The sequence below is a fragment of the Odocoileus virginianus genome, chromosome 29 (genome assembly GCF_023699985.2).
Source record: "Odocoileus virginianus isolate 20LAN1187 ecotype Illinois chromosome 29, Ovbor_1.2, whole genome shotgun sequence".
Lineage (NCBI taxonomy): Eukaryota > Metazoa > Chordata > Mammalia > Artiodactyla > Cervidae > Odocoileus > Odocoileus virginianus.
The window spans coordinates 5,762,389-5,783,483 of NC_069702.1; positions in this window are offsets into that span (position 1 = coordinate 5,762,389).

Sequence of the window (21,095 nt, forward strand, 5' to 3'; positions counted from 1 at the left end):
ATATATATATATTTTAATTTTTAAGAGTTGTTTTTTCAATTCTTCTGAATATTTCTTTACAGTCCTTTCATGGATATAATATCTTGCCTTACCTTCCTAAGGAATTATTGTTAATTCTTGTTGTAAATTTTCTTCTTTTTAGCACATTGTTTCTCTTTCCTCTGGGTTTCTTTCTGTTAATGGCTTGTTGAGGTGCCTATTTTTCATATTAGATGTTTTTTGCAAATATCAGATGATCTTCAGTTGTCTGTTCATATTTGGAATGAGACTTTTAAAAAGCTGCCCGGGACGCCTGTGTATGGGCAAGATTTACCAAGTAATGGACTTCACCATAAAATGACAAGACTTGGACCCGGCAGTGATGAGGGATCTCTCCCCCAGACTGTCAGTATCTGCAGATATTTTACCTTGGGCTTGACTGTTTCCACTCAGAGAATCCTCCAAGCTCCCATCAAGGGCTGCAAGTTTGCCTGTGAGCATTCATAGCACAGTTGGAGGCTGAGAATTTCACAGTTGAATTTGTAGATTCCCACTCAATCTACATTTATTATTATTATTATTATTAAGCTCCTATGTTTCTTTATCTTATGTCTCAGGTCCCAGCGTCTAGAGTCCATTTGGTTTAACCTCTGCTCAGAGCCAACCACCAGTTTTCTACCAGGTGGGGCAGGATAGTTCCTACTTAGAGAAGAGACCTGGGCCCTTCCTGCTTCCATGAAGACTTTCAACCGTCTGTCCTGCTCTCAGCTCCTTGTATCCCCTGCCTTCAGTTCTGCCTGATACTGTTAATCCCTCTGCAGGACTTTGTAACATACAACTGTTTTCTTCTTATGTTCAGGACTTTCCTGATAGCTCAGCTAGTAAAGAATCCGCCTGCAATGCAGGGGACCCCAGCTCAATTCCTGGGTCGGAAAGATCCCCTGGAGAAGAGATAGGCCACCCACTCCAGTATTCTTGGGCTTCCCTTGTGGCTCAGCTGGTAAAGAATCCACCTGCAATGTGGGAGACCTGGATTAGATCCCTGGGTCGGGAAGATATCCTGGAGGAGAAAATGACAACCCACTCCAGTATTCTTGCCTGGAGAATCCCATGGAGAGAGGAGCCTGGTGGGCTCCAGTCCATGGGGTCTCACAGAGTTGGACATGACTGAGCAACCAAACATACATCCTGAAATCAACCACATCCTGAAAACAAATGCTGTGAGGGGCAGATCAAGGACTTGATCAAGGACAGATCAAGCCAGTTTCATTTCACTTCCTAACGAAGCTGAGATGCCATTTGGGGATGTAGGTACTATTGTAGGTACTACAGGAATGTAGCTCTGTAGGTAATGCAGAGCTATTACAGGGCTTCCCGTCCAGAGGAGCCTAGAAAGGCAGAAGCCTGAGTAGCAGGGAAGCGCAGGGTGAGGTGGGCAGAGCAGCAGGCTGATGGACTTGGGAGCCAGGGAGATGTAGATGAGTGACAATATGTTCCACTTCTGCCTCCTGGGTCTCAGTTTCCTCATCTGTGCAATGGGAACACTGACACTGCACAGGACTGTTTCCAGACAAAAGAGAATGTCACAAATGACTTCTTGCTCACATTTCACTTGTAAACCTGAACGACGGCTTTAACTCCTTCCCTTTCCCTCCAAAAAAGATGCTTAGATTTGCCACGAAAAAAAAAAGTCAGAAGCCCCATTTATCTTTTACATTAGAGTTCAGAAAATAACTACCATTGATTCAGGGACTTTTATTTTCAATTTTTTAAAAACCCAAAGTAGTTAATTACCTTAAAGGGCTTGTGTTTCCTGTCCCCTCTTTCGCTAAGAATGTCTCTCTTACTCTCTACCTATAAACTCATGCCCCTGGGTTGAAATGATTTCAGGTTATCATGTATCGATGAGTTTATTATGTGGTTACTCCAGTTTGTTTTTTGTTTGGTATAGTTTTGATATATTTTATTGTTGTTGTTTAGACCAAATCATGTCTGAATCTTTTGCAATACCTTGGACCGTAACCCACCAGATTCCTCTGTCCATGGGATTTTTCAGGCAAGAATACTGGAGTGGGTTGCCATTTCCTTCTCCAGGGGATCTTCCCAATCCGGGGATAGAACCCAATTCTCTTCACACCTGCTGCATTGGTAAGTGAGTTCTTTACCACTGAGCCTCCAGGGAAGCCCTTTGATATATGTAGTGAATGAATTAACAAGGCACAAGACAATGGCAAGCTGGTGTTTCCTCTCAATCACTCAGAAAACCCCAAGGTTGATGAGCCAAGAGTGTTGGTAAAAGTTAGGATATATATAGCTGAAATCAGATGTGGCCTTAAAACCTCCTATTAAATTTCAAGTGAGTTATTTTTAAAGTAAACTGTAAGTCTACAATAGCAGAGAAGAGAGTATTTTATCAGGAAGCTTCTGGTAGACACCCAGATCACTCGCGCACATCGAGGAAACACTGAAATAAACCTAGCCAGATTAGACACTAACACAACCATAAAGAAAGCAGTGTATTTCCAAGACTGGCCACACACCACGGCCATCCAGGGGTTAACAGAGCCGGATGTGAAGGAAGCTATTAAGAAAGACAATTTATATGAGCAGTAAAAGACACTGAATAACTCCTGGCATGTGATGTGATAGATGAGCTTGTTGGACGATTTATATGACTAATCCTGAGCAGAGGTATAAGATTCAACAGCTTCACCCGCTACAGTCTACTCCACGGTAGATTTTTGCACAGTTGAGATCATATGTGTGTGCATTTCATATACATACTAATGTCTATGGTAGTGTACCTTGTATGGTGGCTTCTTACAGTCAGAATTAACACCGTTTGGGAGTCTTCTTCACACTAAAGCCTTAAACAGAGTAGGTGAGACGTGCTCTGCTGTTGCTTTATCTCTTAGTCGTGTCTGACACTTTGCGCCCTCATGGGCCGTAATCCTCCAGGACTGTCCGTGCGAATACTGAACGGGGCTGCCATGCGCTCCCCCAGGGGATCTTCCCAACCCAGGGACTGAGCCTGTGTCTTCTGCATCCCATGCATTGCCAGGTAGGCTCTTTACCACTGAGCCACCTGGGAAGCCCCAAAGTAAGTGATCTTTCCAAATACCCTGCATCCTCTTGCTGGACAAAACTCCTGGGAAGAGGTTTGTTTTATTTAATCAATTTTTTTAATTGAAATATAGCTGATTTACAGCATTGTGTTAGTGTACAACAGTGATTCACTTACACAAATACGGATATACATGTGCACATGTGTATATACATATATTCATTCTCAGATTCTTCTCCCATTTAGCTTGTTACAAAATATTGAGTGGTTCCCTGTACTATACACTGGGTGCTTGCTGTTTAGCTGTTGTATATACAATAGTGTGTATATCTGAATCCCAAACTTCTAATTTATCCCCCCCACACCTTTTCCCTTGTGTGTGTGTGTGTGTGTGTGTGTGTGTGTGCGCGCGCGCGCGCACACATGTGCGCTAAATCACTTCGGTCATATCCGACGTTTTGTAACCCTATGGACTATGTAGCCCCCCAGGCTCCTCTGTCCCTGGGATTCTTCAGGCAAGAGCACTGGGTTGACAAGTCCTTCTCCAGGGGATCTTCCCCACTCAGGCCCTTGAAATCTTAATAAGATTGGAACTTTTGTTTTATAATCTATAAAAATCTCAATGCTTTCAGCCAATATTTCAAACAGCTGGGAGCCCAGTTCCATTCTTGCAGTCTTCTCTGCCTTGAAAACCTTGCTTCTGCGTCTTCATTCAGAGGAGAAAAGAAAATTCTTGCTCCACCACAGCGACACCGACCCCAACAGGGAGCTCACACGGAACCTCGGACTGCTCGCGGACAGTACACGTTATTGAGTATTTGGGGGGAAACCAGGGGAGATGGAGAACGGGTTTGCATCATAAAAAAACCAAGAACTTCAAACTGAACATTAGGACAGTTTTCTTCTGCAAATCTCTTTTGGCCATCTCTGCACCCCAGAATTGTCGCCGCTCACCCACTGCCACCTCGGCACTCACTAGCTGCTCCCTTGTCTCCTCCACTCTCACCAGCCTCCTACCCACCTTGAAGTTCACTCTGGGGTGTGACAAGCCTGTCCTCCCCATCCCTGGCTTCCAAAAGCTACTCCAGGCCAGGTTGACACATCCAGACCCAGCATAGCAGACACAATCCTGGCTTCCCTGGAGGTAGGTGCTCCACAAAATATTATATTCTCCCCAACCCAGTGAGAAGTCTGACCTGGTCAACTGACATTCAATCTCAGCAAAGCCAGTAAGCCACACAGAACAACCCCACTCCACCCCAAAATGCAGGCTGGCAGTTGTCCGCCCTGCCTCCTGGCTGGTCTGTTACCCAAGCTTTCTCGTCCTGCCTCACTCCTCAGCCCCAGGGCACCAGTCTCTTTCACATGCAGGGACCATCTTTCGCCCATGACCTCTGTAGACCCCATGACTCCAAGCCATCTGGTCCATCTCTGTGTCCCTTATATTATTAAACATATGCCCCTTCGAAAATTGACTATGCTGAATTCTAATCATGCAGCTTTTAAAGAACTTTAAAGATGATCAGATTCACAATCTATTCCAGTGTTTCTTAAAATTATTTTTCCTTCTTTTTCCTCCCCTCCAGGACTCACCCACTCCACTTTACCTGCGCGTGCGCGCTCAGTCGCTCAGTTGTGTCTGACTCTTTGCGACCCCATGAACTGTAGCCCACCAGGGGAGTAGGTTGCCATTGACTTCTCCAGGGGATCTTCCTGACCCGAGGATCGAGCCTGAGTCTCCTGCATTGGTGGGTGGATTCTTTACCACTGACGCCACCTGGGAAGTCCTATATCTGTGTTTAAAACCTTCAAGATCAGCTCTCTGCTCAAGCACCCTCAAAGTCCACAGATCAGAGCCCTTTTCTTTACTTTACTTCCCTCCTCACTCTAGATTTCTTTGTTTCTAGACATTTTTCCATGTTTGCCCTCCCAAATCCTAACAACTCAGAAGGCAGCAAGAACTCTTCCAAAAAGGTGGAATGGGGAGGAAAAGGATGGCTGCACACCTCCGTGGTCATGAGACAGCAAAGGACAGAGGAGCCTGGCAAGCTCAGTCCGTGGGTCACGGAGTCAGACACGACTTAGTGATGGAACAACAACAGCAACTTTACTTCTCAGTCTCAGAGACTTCCAGCATCAATGCTCCATGCCCTTCACAGAATCTGTGAAGCTAAGGTTCAACTCATTAACATAATAGCACTTGCCTTTCGTTTCCTGAGTTTAGAGAAGAATGGTCATTTTGAAATATAATACCCTATCTTGTGCAAAAGGAAGGAGGTAGGCAACTGAGGAAGAAGTAACTGTTTTGTTTCTAAGCTTTTCCACTGGTGATGATCCTCACATTTGGCAGAAGATAGGGACCTGTCGTAGGTGCTCTAATCCTTGGACAAGGACTTCCTCACAACTACCAATTGCTCTGCTGAGTGTGTCTTGCTCCAGAAGTAAAGAGCATGCTGTGGAAGCTTGGCAATGGAATGACAAAGCCTTCCTATCGTGGCGAAGGGATGAAAGGGAGACCAAGAGGACATTTTAGACAAAGGTATTGCTGAGCTGGTTCTTGAAGGATGAAATTACCAGGTAATCAAACCTGGGATCAAGCCACTGCATAGAAAGGCAGTGTGGGAGAGGAAGGTACATAGGGTGGCTCACAGGTTCCCTGGGTACCACCTAGGCCTGTGGTTGGCGTTTGCAGGCTTCGAATGGCCCTGGACTCTTGTCTGTTCCCATGAACAGAGCCCTTGGGGAAGGCAGCTCAGGCGTCAGCCTCCTCTGGCCCCTTCTCTCTGCCTGTCTTTAGCAAACACGCGCCTATTTGATGAAAATAGGGAGAACTTGGATGGCCACGTGTGTCAACCGAATGTGGCCCATCAGCTTGCTTTAGTGAATCATATTTGAATCAGTAGGGTTGATTTCAGAATTGGAAGGGGAACTGGCATGCATCTAGTCCATCTCTCTGTCCTAATCTGGCTTTGAAGATGGGTAGAACTTGCTTGAAACACTCACCTACCTCCTCCAGCCATAAGACCAAGTTACATCCTCGCCTCCCTGAGCTTCACTTTCATCTGCACAAGAACAGTAACACACGATCCACAGAGTACCATCAAGATTCAATAAAATAATGGGTGTCAACAGCAAAGCACAGTGCCCTGCCCAAAAATAGACGCCCACAAAAAATGGCACAGATAACCATGATGCTACAGTCTTTTAAAGGTAAGACAACCGAGTCAGTCCCCAGTGGGCTCCCCAGATCGCTCAGATGGTAAAGAATCTGCCTGCCAAGCAGGAGACGTGGCTTCAATCCCTGGATTGGGATGCTCCCCTGGAGAAGGAAATGGCAACCCACTCCAGTCTTCCTGCCTGGGAAATCCCAGGGACAGAGGAGCCTGGCGGGCTACAGTCCATGGGGTCTCAAAGGGTTGAATACAACTGACCGACTAAAGAGCAGCAGCTGAGTCCCCATGAGATACTTCATCTGCCTTCCAGTGAATACCCATTTAGTCCATTCTTCCTAGAAGTGATTCTTTTTTTAGGATGTATTCTTTAAAGGAAGAGCTGACCCAGTGGAAGTCAGCTCTCCACAATCAGATCCTTCTTCGATGTGGTTCTCTACTCCATCTAGCAGAAGCAAGGTTGTCTTGGAGTCCCAGACTTTTCCCCCAACTCCAGAACTGGGATAGTATCAAGGAAATCATGAGGAAATCTGCAACGTCCCAGGATTTTTATTACAGTCTAAAAAGACATCCTGATTTGCCTGCAAAATCTCTACTGTTGCTTGCAGATAAGGACAAGGGTAAAGTTAGACCCGAGTCCTCATGAAACTCCACCGAGAAACACAATCCTCTTCTCCTAGAGTTTCTCACACAGAAAAGCCCTGTGCGCCCCCAAGGTGTGGGAAAGGGGGAAAGAAACAGATGTAACGGGATCTTGGAGGGAATTGAACCTGATCCTGTGTCTTTCAGCATCTCTCCGGGTCCACCAAGAGTTCTCACAACCTTTCAACCCCAGGCTGGGCTGTATTTTATTAAATGAAATGTATCCATCCCACCATCACCCCCATTCCTACCCAAGGCTGTACACAGCTGTGTGCCGTGTGACAGAGGGAGCCCCTTCTTCAGGCTTCTTCCCAGGGAGACCCAGAAATCCTTGTTAGCTGTGTTTTATTGGCTTATTTGCACGCTGCCTCGTTTCACCAGGGGTTTAAGGCAGGTTTCAGCCAAAATTGAAGAGTTAATCACTCAGTCATGTCCAACTCTTTGCTACCCCATAGAATAGACTGTGGCCCACCAGGCTCCTCGCTCCATGAAATTCTCCAGGCAAGAATACTGGAGTGGGTTGCCATTTCCTCCTCCAGGGGATCTTCCAAGACCCAGGGATTGAACCCGGGTGTCCTACATAATAGGCAGCTTCATTATCCTCTCAACCACTAGGGAAACCGAAATAAAGACAGTGAATGAGTCAACAAGCCAAAGAACACCCTACCACAACCAAAATAAGAATTGAAAATTGGGCCAGGGGACTTCCCTGATGATCCAGTGGCTAAGAATCTGCCTTGCAATGCACGGGGCTAGGGTTTGATCCCTGGTCGTGGAACTAAGATCCCACCTGTGGGCAATCAAGCCTGCCCACTGCAGCAAGGGAAGCCTGCATGATGCAGCTAGAGAAAGCCCATGCAATGCAAGGAAGACCCAGCTCAGCTCAAAACAAAGAAGAAAGAGGACCGAGGCCAGCAAAAATGTAAATGAGAGCTCAGGATGAGGAGCGGAGGGGTGCTCACAGGACAGCCGCAGCACTGCAGTCGCCCAGAAGCACCTTCAGAAGTCAGGGTGCATGGTCGCCCCTTCCAGGGAGCGCCCCCTTTTCTCTCCCACCCTGCCTGCTGCTTTCCTTCGCCTTTGGGAGGTGGCGGCAGGCCCCGTGGGCAGGGGCTCTGGGTGCCCTGCTCTCTCATACCTCGCTGTGTGGCTTCGGGTAAGTTGCTTCCCCTCTCTGGACTTCAGCCTCCTCATCTGTAAAATGGGAGAGAAGGGGAACGTTAGTAGCCCTGTCCCCCTCCCGACAGAAGGATGAGAGAGCGAACGAAAGGGCTTCGCCCTCCTCCTCCAGCCCTCACAGGAGGCCGGGGCAGCAGGCACCAGGATGCGGAATTCCAGGATTCCCAGGACAGCAACAAGGGGGGGCCGGCTGAGTTAAGAGCCCACTTGGGTGTCAGGCCCCGACTTTTTATTCTAAGAAGGAGGGTGTCCAACAGAAATAATGTGAAAGTGAAGTCGCTCAGTCGTGTCCGACTCTTTGTGACCCCATGGACTGTAGCCCACCAGGCTCCTCCATCCATGGAATTTTCTAGGCAAGAGTACTGGAGTGGGTTGCCATTTCCTTCTCCAGGGGATTGTCGTGATCCAGGGATCTAACCCGGGTCTCCCGCATTGAGAGCAGATGCTTTACTCTTTGAGCCACCAGGGAATCCCATTTCATAATGTGAACCATGTAGGAATTTTAACCTTCCTGGTAAACATTTAAAATGAGTAAGAAAAAAACAGTGAAATTAATTTTGATAGTGTTTACTTAACCCCATATATCCAAAATATTATTTCATCATGTGTGTTAGTCGCTCAGTCATGTCAGACTCTTTGGGACCCCGTGGACTGTAGCCCACCAGACTCCTCTGTCCATGGGATTCTCCAAATACTGGAGTGGGTTGCCATTTCCTCCTCCAGGGGATCTTCCCAACCCAGGGATCGAACCCGGGTCTCCCGCATTGCAGGCAGATTCTTTACCATCTGAGCCATCAGGGGAGCCCCATCACAGGACCAAAATAAAAATTACTACCAGTGTATTTTACATCTCTCTGGTACCAAGTCTTCAAAAAGCGGTGTGTGTTTTACACTTAGAGCACGTGGCAACTTGAACGGGCTGCATTTCTGGGTGGTCAGAGTTGCCACCTAGGCTGGTGGCTGCCATCCTGGTCGGAGGCGCTTGTGCTCTGAGGGGAAAGGAGGAACAGAGTCTTATTGTTGGGGATCGGGCCCCCAGGCCAAGGGGAAGACACAGGCCTTGAGGATGCGCAGGGGCAGAGGCTGGGGCCCACTCCAGAGACCGCAGGACGGACATTACGAGGGGGCTTCTAGGGGGAGATCAGACACTAAGCATGGTGATTCCAGGGGGCCGAGTGGGGGTCCCTGAAGCATGAAATCGAGGCATCTCTGAGATCCACTAGGAGCAGAAATGTGCAACAGGATATTGGAGGGGCAGCTTCTGACTCCTACACTACATAGCAAAGGAGCACGGCCAGCACGGGCTGGGGACCAACACCCCCAAAACAATATTAGAGTGAGCAGGAGGCCCAGAGCAAGCCCCGTCGAGTGGCTATTACTGGGCTTCTCGGGGATCTTGCTGCTGCTGCTGCCAAGTCGTGTCCATCTTGTCCAACTCTGTGAGACTCCATAGACAACAGCCCACCAGGCTCTGCCGTCCCTGGGATTCTCCAGGCAAGAACACTGGAGTGGGTTGCCATTTCCTTCTCCAATGCATGAAAGTGAAAGGTGAAAGTGAAGTCGCTCAGTCGTGTCCGACTCTTAGCGACCCCATGGACTGCAGCCCACCAGGCTCCTCCGTCCATGGGATTTTCCAGGCAAGAGGACTGGAGTGGGGTGCCATCGCCCTCTCCACTCGGGGATCTTGGTGCACAGTAATTCTGAGCTAGAGTTGATTCCATTTAGACAAATTTAGAAAAGTGGCATTTGCTAAATGCTAAGTTGCTTCAGTTGTGTCTGACTCTGCAACCCCATGGGTGGTAGCCCGCCAGGCTCCTCTGTCCACGGGATTCTCCAGTCAAGAATACTGGAGTGGGTTGTCATTTCCTTCTCCAGGGGATCTTCCCAACCCAGGGCTCAAACTCACAGCTCTTATGTCTCCTGCATTGACAGGCTGGTTCAGTACCACTAGCGCCACCTGGGAAGCCCCCACGTGTGACATTTGGTCCACCGCAAATTTTTTGAAGAAATTTACATCTGTGGAGAACTGGCAGGCCCGGGGTGGATGCAAGATTCTGCACTTAGGACAGTGTCCTAGCAATTCTGATGCCGCCGGGCCACACTCTGAGTAACAAGGCAACCCAGTGCATCCCGTTGTATAAAGAACTTGTTACTTCATCTCTCTTTCTGATCCAGGCTCCACTACTGCACACCGTGACCCAGTCAGGCCTTTGGCCTTGAATGTGTCAGAGCGATTCTGCCCAGGGATGAGGGGGGAGAAGTTTGCTAAGTTTAGTAGACTTACTGCAGACCTCGGTGGGTCACAGCTAGAGGGGACATCCACAGGACGTGGCATTTGCCACCCGACTGGGTACACCCAGTGGTTTTTCCATCCTCTCTTTGCCCCAGCTGCCCCAAGACTCCTGGGTCACGGCTGAGGTCTTCTCCGTCATTGTAGTTTAGTCGCTAAGCCATGTCTGATCGTTTTGTGACTCCATGCTCTGCCAGGCTCCTCTGTCCATGGGAGTCTCCAGGCAAGAATACCAGAGTTGGTAGCCATTCCTTTCTCCAGGGGATCTTCCGGACCCAGGGACCGAACGTGGGTCTCCCGCATCGGTAGACAGATTCTTTACTACTGAGCCCCTGGGAAGCCAGATACATTTTCTAGCTTGTTGCGTATAAAGCAGAGAGATCCTTAGAGGAAGAGGAAAAGTGGAAGAAACCTGTGAGTGTACAGAGTCTCCCAGTGACTCTGAGTTGACTCTGCAGAGCCCCCTAGAGGTTGTTGCTATTTGTGGCTCAGTCGTGTCCGACTCTGAGACCCCATGAACTGCAGCACACCAGGCTTCCCTGTCCTTCACCATCTCCCAGAGTTTGTGCCAAACTCATGTCCGTTGAGTCAGTGACGTGGAGACAGCTTAACAGCTTAACAGCTACCCAGGATGGTGTCTCTGGCCTAAATACTCCCTCCCAAGGCCACATTATAGCCCCCATGAATTCTAGACATTTTACCTTCCTGGATCCTTTCCTTCATGAAAAATAACAATAGCAATAATAATACAAAATTTTATTTTATGGCTGTATTCATATAAACATGAATATATTGATATATAATGTATTAATATAATAATTATAATAAATTAATATATTAAATACTTACTTCCACTGCAAAGTTAATTTTTTTTTCTTCTGATTTTACCAGAAATTAAAACATTATGCTGGACCCCTAAAATTTAAGGCTTTGTCCCGTCTGGTGCCTACAATGTCTGATGGTAAAACTGGCCCCACTTCAGACATAGACATCCGTTTAATATTCCTAAAGACACATTTACAGGTGAGGGAGCAGAGCAGAGAGAGACTATTACCTGACTTGTCACACATTAAGTGATGGAGTTGTAGTCAAACCCAGACCACGTGGCCTAGCACCTAGTCATACCACTGTACCCCACCACCTCCCTCCTTCAAATGTTTGGGGACAGCTCTCATGTCCTCACCCCCTTTTCTCCAGCAAACTCTCCCAATTCTCTCAAATGCAGGACAGGACAGTGTAGTGGACACAGAACAGAAATAGGGACTATTTAGGGTCCCAACCCAACTAAATAGGGTTGTTCTATTTTTGCCCCAAATCAGCTATTTTAATTTTCCTGCCTCACCAACTCTCAATGGGTCTTGATTGCTCAATCTGACAAATTGACACTGTGATGCTTGCCACAGTAATAATACTTGCAGGGTCATGGCAAGGATCATGGTTGATGAGGAATGCTGGCAAATCCATGTTAGCTGTTATCACTGCTAATCAATGTTAGCTGAACTGAATGTCATGCTAGCTGATTTGTAAGACACACTAGTAAGTGTACTAGTAGAAACTATCATTAGCCACACATAACACTGTTCATATGACCAACACTCTCTCTTTAGATCTGTGCAACTGCCCAATCAGGTGTACACATCCCCTTTATTCCCCAAGGTTAGGACGTGGAGGTCCCAAGAGGTTAAGGAAAGTTTATTCAAGGACACATAGGGGGACTTCCCTGGTGGTCCAGTGGTTAAGAATCCACTCTGCAATGCAAGAGACATGGGTTCAATCCCTGATCAGGGAACTAAGATCCCACATGATGTGGAGCAAGTAAGCTAATATGCCACAACCAGAGAGTCTGTGTGGCTACAATGAAAGATCCTACATGATACAATGAAGATGTCACAGGATGCAATTAAGACCCAACACAGCCAAATAAATAAATAAAAAGACATATGGTTAGCAGTCAAATTTTAAACACAAGCCTGTCCCCCTGATCTCTTCACTAAACCCCACACAGTATTAAGGCAGTATTTGTATTTTATAAAGTGAATTTCAGAACACTACTATTATCTAACTTCCACATAGAGCGTGAAATACACAACTCCATGTGCTCTCCATGAAATTAACTCACAGCAACCCAGGAGCAGAGTCCTACTATGATGCCCAAAGGAAGTGAAACACAGACATAGAGGAAACTCCCTGCCCTAAGTCAGGCTCCCAGCAAGAGATGGTGTGAGGGAGGGCTCAAGTGAAAGTAGTTTCTGAAGGACTGTTTTTCAGATAGCCTGAACAGGGCAGGGAAAGTAGGGCAGGGCAGGAGAGGAAGGCCAGCAAGTGGGAAGAAATAGGGCAAAGTCTAGAGGGAGCTTCACTCACACACATACACACACACACACACCACCCGCCCCAGTCTTGCACTTACACTCTGGGATGCAAGTCATAGCAGAATTGTGCCGACACAAAACAGCAGAACTGTGGTGTTGGAGAAGACTCTTGAAAGTCCCTTGGACAGCAAGGAGATCCAACCAGTCTATCCTAAAGGAAATCAGTCCTGGGTGTTCATTGGAAGGACTGATGCTGAAGCTGAAACTCCAATATTTTGGCCACCTGATACAAAGAGCTGACGCATTTGAAAGGACCCTGATGCTGAGAAAGATTGAGGGAAGGAAGAGAAGGGGACAACAGAGGATGAGATGGTTAAATGGCATCATCAACTCAAGGGACATGAGTTTGGGTGGACTCCAGGAGTTGGTGATGGACAGGGAGGCCTGGCGTGCTGTGGTTCACGGGGTCGCAAAGAGTCAGACAGACTGAGCGACTGAGCTGAACTGAAAACAAGAGACCCAGCCCTGTGCACTTCTGTGTTCCTCGGTCATGAGCTGAGGGTCATCCCAGAGGGCCTATGATGAAGGCACTCAAGGGAGCTAAGATAGAGCACCGACCTTGCCCCTGCGCTTGGCCGAGACACAGCTCTAAGTACGGAGGTAGGGCCTGAACCCAGCCAGCCTGGCTTCAACACCCATTATCTTAGTCACTGTTACAATTCTCTTTAAAGAATAAGGAGGGATTCCCAGATGTAGAGAAGAAATATTTAAATACCAAGGGGGAAAGAGCATAGGATGAATTGGGAGATTGGGATTGACATAGATACCCTATTAATACTATGTGTAAAATGATGACTAATGAGAACCTACTTTACGGCACAGGGAACTCTGCTCAGCGCCCTGCGGTGACCTAAACAGGAAAGAAATCCAATACAGAGGGGATACATGTAAATGTATCACTGACTGTCTTTGCATACAGCAGAAACCAACACAACATTGTAAAGCAACCATCCTCCAATAAACATGCTTAAATAAATAAAAGCACATAATAAATTTTAAAAAAGACGAAGAAAGGATACCAAACTATATAAACAGCAAGTTCCGACTGTATAGGGAACTGTATTGAATATTCTATAGTAAACCATATAGGAAAAGAATATGAAAAAGAATATATCTATGTTTAGCTCAGTTACTTTGCTGAACAGCGGAAATTAACACAACAGTATACAGCAGCTATCATGCTTGTGCTCACTCAGGTGTGTTCGACTCTTTTTTCTTTTTTTTTTTCCATTTTTTTTAATTAGTTGGAGGCTAATTACTTTACAACATTGCAGTGGTTTTTTGTCATATATTGAAATGAATTAGCCGTGGATTTACATGTATTCCCCATCCCGGTCCCCCCCCCACCTCCCTCTCCACCCGATCCCTCTGGGTCTTCCCAGTGCACCAGGCCCGAGCACTTGTCTCATGCATCCAACCTGGGCTGGTGATCTGTTTCACCCTAGATAATATACATGTTTTGATGCTGTTCTCTTGAAACATCCCACCCTCGCCTTCTCCCAGAGTCCACAAGTCTGTTCTATACATCTGAGTCTCTTTTTCTGTTTTGCATATAGGATTATTGTTACCATCTTTCTAAATTCCATATATATGTGTTAGTATACTGTAATGGTCTTTATCTTTCTGGCTTACTTCACTCTGTATAATGGGCTCCAGTTTCATCCATCTCATTAGAACTGATTCAAATGAATTCTTTTTAATGGCTGAGTAATATTCCATGGTGTATATGTACCACAGCTTCCTCATCCATTCGTCTGCTGATGGGCATCTAGGTTGCTTCCATGTCCTGGCTATTATAAACAGTGCTGCGATGAACATTGGGGTGCACGTGTCTCTTTCAGATCTGGTTTCCTCGGTGTGTATGCCCAGAAGTGGGATTGCTGGGTCATATGGCAGTTCTATTTCGACTCTTTTTTCAACCTCATGAACTATAGCCCACCAGCCTCCTCTGTCCATGGGATTCTCCAGGCAAGAATACTGGAGTGGGTTGCCATGCCCTCTTCCTGGGCATCACCCCAACCTGGGGGTCAAACCTTACTCTCCTTCGTCTCCTGTGTCTCCCGAATTGGCAGGCAGATTCTTTACCTCTGAGCCACCAGAGAAACCCAAATCAACTATACTTTAAGAAAATAATTTATTTTTTAAAGATGATAAAGAGGGATTTAAAAAGAAGTAACACCAACAACTCTTTACCCCGGGCTGTCCTGTCTCAATGTTCCATTGCTTGGCCTGGTATTCTGAGCTCATTAAATTAAAAAAAAAAAGATTGCATTAATTGAATCTCACAAAACTAAAGGGCTATGAAGGGGAAAAATAGACTTCTAATTTATTTATGCAGATTATATGTTTCAACATCTGCCAGCATAGAGCCAGCAGACATTAAGTGTTTATTCAAACAGGCACACATTTTAGAGTTGTTACAATACCTGCGACTTAAAAGATGAACATAATTATCCTATTTTTACAAACTCTAATGTGATCTCAATTGGTGTCAGTAAGTTTTGATTGAATTTACTGCTGATTAGAGCTGATCGTCTCTTTGAACAACAAGAAATTATGTCTCATTTTCGTTAGCAAGACTAGCGCTCAGCTTACGAGCTATAGCACCAGTGGTAATTATCAAGGATAATTGATTTCTAATGTGGACATATTAATTACATAGCTATAGGAAAATTAAAATATTTCACCCTGCCAATTATTATTATGAAAAATAAACAAACTGTAGACCATGGACAAGAAAGTTTAGTTTACTCTGCCAACTCACCTCCCCTTTTTTTCCCTGGGAAACTACATCCTAGTAATGTAGTTAAGGCACAGATACACCACAGAGAAAGGTATGTCCTAACAGACAGGCTTGGAGGCTTGAACTCCAAGGGAATCTGAAGATGACCCTTTGCAGAATAAGAGCAGGAAGATGAACATTGGAAGAGACAATTAAAGTCTGCTGCATCATCTGGAAACAAAAGAACATGCTGGAGATGGCACAGGAGAACTCATTCAGCCATGCATTCATCCAACAAACATTTCTTGAGTGTCTACCGTGTGCTGGACACTGGGGTTAAAGTAACAATGCATGACTGCTCTCAAGAGCCTACAGCTTAGGGGACTTCCCTGGCAGTCCAGTAGTTAGAACTTCACCTTCCAATGCAGGGGTTCGAGGTTCAATCCCCAATTGGGGAGTTAACATCCCACTTGTCTTGGGACCAAAAAACAGAAACATAAAACAGAAGCAATATTGTAGCAAAGTTCTTGATGATCTACATCAAGAATGTATAGTTTAATGGGAAAGTTAGGCATTACCTATAAAAAAATATCTAAAAACCTACATAAATCTAAGTACTATGACAGTAAAAGGCTACTATGAGAGGGACTAAGAGTGGCACACAGTTGAGATTGGAGGTAGGGATCATGGAAGAATGCTTGAAGGAAGTGGCATTTACCGTGACACCTGATGTCATAGAGAGGTGAAGATGGGAGAAGTGTGAATGATCATGGAAAAGAGTTGGGTGCATTGGAGAAAATAAAAAGTGTTCTGAAATGAAAGAAGGTATCCCATAGTGATGTTGTGAGATAGTCTGGGCTAGCCTATACAGAGCAGGGACATCCAATAGAACTTTCTGAGATGAAGGCAAACTTCTGTCTCTGCATTAACAGTACAGATGTGGCTATTCAGCAACTGGAATGAGGCCAGTGCCACTGAAGAACTCAATTTATAATTTTCATTAATTTCGTTAAATGAGGTCACAATGTTGAAAAAATTGAGAGCCTTATAGGTTCTGATGAGGACAGCAAATTTTGTTCAAAGAGCCATGGGATCTGTTGAAGAATTTGTTGTTTTTGTTGTTCACTCGCTAAGTTGTATCTGACTCTTTGCAACTCCATGGACTGCAGCACGCTAAGCTTCCCTGTCCTTCCCCATCTCCCAGAGTTTGCTCAAACTCATGTCCATTGAGTCAGTGATGCCATCCAACCAGCTCATTCTCTGTTGTCCTCTTCTCCTGCCTTCAATCTTTCCCAGCATCAGGGTCTTTTCCAATGAATGGGCTCTTTGCATCAGGTGGCCAAAGTATTGGAGCTTCAGCTTCAGCATCAGACCTTCCAATGAATATTCAGGGTTGATTTCCTTTAGGACTGACTGGTTTGATCTCCTTGCAGTCCAAGGGACTCTCCAGAGTCTTCTCCAGCACCACAGTTCAACAGCATCAACTCTTCAGGCCTCAGCCTTCTTTATGGTCCAACCCTCACATCCGTACTTGTGTGCCATGCATGCATGCTTACTTGCTCAGTTGTGTCTGACTCTTTGTGACCACATGCACTGTAGTCCACCAGGCTCCTCTGTCCATGTCATTCTCCAGGCAAGAATACTGGAGTGAGTTGCCACGCCCTCCTCCAGGGAATCTTCCCAACCCAGGGATCGAACCCAGGTCTCCTGCATTACAGGCAGATTCTTTACAGTCTGAGCCCCCAGGGAAGCCTGTACATGACTACTGGAAAAGCCATAGTTTTGACTACACAGACCTTTGTCAGAAAAGTGATGTCTTTGCTTTTTAATGCACTGTCTATGTTTGTTATAGGTATTCTTCCAAGTAGCAAGTGTCTTTTAATTTCATAGCTGTAATCACCATCTGCAGTGATTTTAAAGCCCAAGAAAATAAAATCCACCACTGTTTCCACTTTGCCCCCATCTATTTTGCCAGGAAGTGATGTCTGTGGATGCCATGATCTTAGTTTTTTGAATGTTGAAGAAGAATTTTGAAGAACTTTGTACACTTCAGGATGCCATAGTTCCCTATGTTTTGGGTAGTTGCTCAGTACTTGGAGCCAGAAAATTCATTCACAAGGCACTCACTCTGGGAAAATAGAAACGGAATTTATCAGATGTCTCTGTCAACTGAGGGTGGCATGTTATAGCATGCGGTTATTGATTCAACCTGTTCTTTCAAAAACATTCAGAGTAGGAGTGAATATGGCTTAATGCTATCTATCTTGATACAACATATAGTGATTCCCAAGTCTAACAAACTACCCAAAGCAAGATATTTTATGGTGTCCATAACCTTGACCTAGAGTTGCATTCCTGAATTGACACAACAGTGGCCTGTGGAGGAGAAAGTGGTTAGTTGACTTTCCCCGCTGGTGCAGGCCCACAAACCAAGCTTAACTTTAGTCAGAAGAATTGAAGATGCCCTCGGAGAGTGGGCTTCCCTGATAGCTCAGTTGGTAAAAAATCTGCCTGCAATACAGGAGACCCCAGTTCAATTCCTGGGTCTGGCAGATTCCCCTGGAGAAGGAATAGGCTGCCCACTCCAGTACTCTTGGGCTTCCCTTGTGGCTCAGCTGGTAAATAATCCACCTGCAATGCAGGAACCTGGGTTCGATCCTTGGGTTGAGAAGATCCCCTGGAAAGGCTGCCCACTCCAGTATTCTGGCCTGGAGAATTTCAAAGACTGTATGTTCCATGGGGTTGCAAAGAGTCGGACACAACTGAGCGACTTTCACCTCACTTCACTTTGGAGAGTGGTTCAGAACTGGTTCAGATGACCCAGAATTGAGTTCTCCTGGATTCTGATCCAGCCGGTGTCAGTGGGGTCCAAGTAACAGTCACCTGAGTCCAGGAGACAGGGCCCCAGTGGGTCACGATTGCGGTGCTGCGATTAGGATGCTGCATAAACTTTCCTATGTGTCAGACATTGTTCTAAGCAATGGGGATGATAGTCGTATGGACATTGTGACAGTGTGAAAGCAAACGAATAGTCTACACATATGCACACATTCATATAAATATATCCAGGGATACATAGAAAGTGCTTAATGCTTACATATATATTTTCATTTCATTTACTCTACATATGTTTAGTTCTCATGCTATATATTACTATTATCCCTATTTTTATCTTAATTATCTCCATCACTCCCAATAATGCTGGTATTGCAATATTGTGAAAATAAATATTATACATACACACACATAGTGTAGTCCTCAAATGTATGTGTATATATGTGTGTACTAAGTCGCTTCAGTCGTGTCCAACTCTTTGCGACCTTGTGGACTGTAGACCGTAACCCACCAGGCTCCTGTGTCCATGAAATTCTCCATGCAATTACACTGGAGGGGGGTGCCATGCCCTCCTCCAGGGGATCTTCCCAACCCAGGAATCAAACCCATGTCTCTTGGGTCTCTTGCATTGGCAGACTGGTTCTTTACCACTAGTGCTACCTGGGAAGCCCTGTGTGTGTGTGTGTGTGTGTGTAAAATATGTATTTATATATTGTGCTGTGCTGTACTTAGTCGCTCAGTCACGTCTGATTCTTTGCCACCCCGAGGTCTGTAGCCCTCCAGGCTCCTCCGTCCATAACAATTCTCCAGGCAAGAATACTGGAGTGGGTTGCCATGCCTTTCTCCAGGGGATCTCCCCAACTCAGGGATCAAACCCAGGTCTCCCACAGTGCAGATGGCTTCTTTACTGTCTGAGCCACCAAGTCCATGAACACTGGAGTGGGTAGCCTGTCCCTTCTCCAGGGGAATCTTTCCAACCCAAGAATCAAACTGGGGTCTCCTGCATTGCAGGCAGATTCTTTACCACCTGAGCTACCAGGGAAGCCCATGTTTATATATTATATGAACATATAAATATATTATATATATGTCCATATTATTATTAACATCTCCATTTTCAGATAGTTAGCAGATTGGACACAGGGGTTAAATAACTAGTCCAAGGCTGTGCAGCTAAAAAGGAGCTTCAGGGTCTATGCTCACCTCTTCACGTGGCGTTCCCAACAAACACAGAAGGAGGCGCGTGAAGTCAGCTTACTGGACGCAGTAACTGGTTGGAGGGTGGATGTCTAACCCAAGCTGGTCCAGTCACTGAACCATGGCCCATGGCCACTAATGGGTCCAGACTACGTGGATACCATTCAAGTTTGGTCCAATCAGATTATTTCCTGAGGGTTTTTTTTTTTTTTTCCCTCTCTGGGGCCAGCCTGAGAAGAAGCAAAGCAAGGAGCTGCTGATGCAATGAGCCCAGTTTTGTGTACAAAACAAGGGGAAGAGAGATGCCCAAAACCAGAGAGCGGGAAGAGAGAGAGGGAGAGGGAGAAAATCACAGTGGAGTTCAGATCCCTCCATCCGGTTCCCCGTGTTCACGTCTGTCCTTCTTTCCCAAGGCCTGGCTTTCCACTCTCCCTTTGACTTTCTTTTTTCACTTCGGCTGCGTCATGTAGCATGTGAGATCTTAGTTTCCTGAAAGTGAAAGTGTCAGTCGCTCAATCGTGTCCCACTCTTTGCGACCCCATGGACTATAGACCGCCAGACTCCTCTGTCCATGGAATTCTCCAGGCAAGAATTCTGGAGTGGGTTGCCATTTCCTCCACCAGAGGATCTTCCTGACCCAGGGATGGAACCCATGTCTCCTGTGTCTCCTGCATTGGCAGGCAGATTCTTTACCATCTGAACCACTAAGGAAGACCCATAAATTATGTATGGAAGTGGAAGTTGCTCAGTCATGTCCGACTCCTTGAGACCCCATGGACTGTAGCTCACCAGGTTCCTCAGTCCATGCAGTTCTCCAGGCAAGAATACTAGAGTGGGTTGCCAGTCCTTCTCCAGGAGACCTTCCCCACCCAGGGATAAAACCTGGGTCTCCTGCATTGCAGGCAGATTCTTTACCAGCTGAGCCACCAGGGAAGCCCCACCAGGGATCAAAGCCACGGCCCCTGCAGTGGAAGCGTGGAGTCTTAACCACTGACCACCAGGGAAAGGCCTCTTCCTTAGACTCTGAGAGCAACTTGGGAATTTCAGACTGGTTCCAGTTGGGCTCATGTCCCTCGTAACCAAAAGTTGTTCATCCAGGAGGGTTACAGACTAGCAGAGATCAGCACAGCTTTCCACCACCATCCTGCAGACCCAGGGTGAGGCGCCGAGTGCCGAAAGTAGTGTTAATTAAGTCTAAACGTTTCTGTCCCCCTGAGGGGCTCTGAAAACAGGGACTAAAGTTCCTAGGAATCATTAACTCAACAGCTTCAGCATGTTGGGATAGTATCTGAACTCGGTGACTTTCTGCTTTCAATATTTAAGCGATTGCCACCAACAGCACCAGCAGAAGGTGGGGACCCCAGCTCCATGGGCCTTTCCTTGGCTGCCCATCAGTCTGTGTTCTCAATGGTAATCCCTGTTCTTTGCATCTTTGCCCACTAGGCACCTATTTAATTTTAATCATTGATAAAGACATCTGCAATGAAGAGGACACAAACTCATCTGGAATAATACAAATGTGCACACAGAGTGTTACGGGAAGTCAGAGGAAGGGGTGTACCTCCGTATCCCAGTAGGGCGGGGGTTGCATAGACAGGTCAGGGGAAGAGACACCCAGGAGGAGGCTTCAGGGATAAATAGAGAC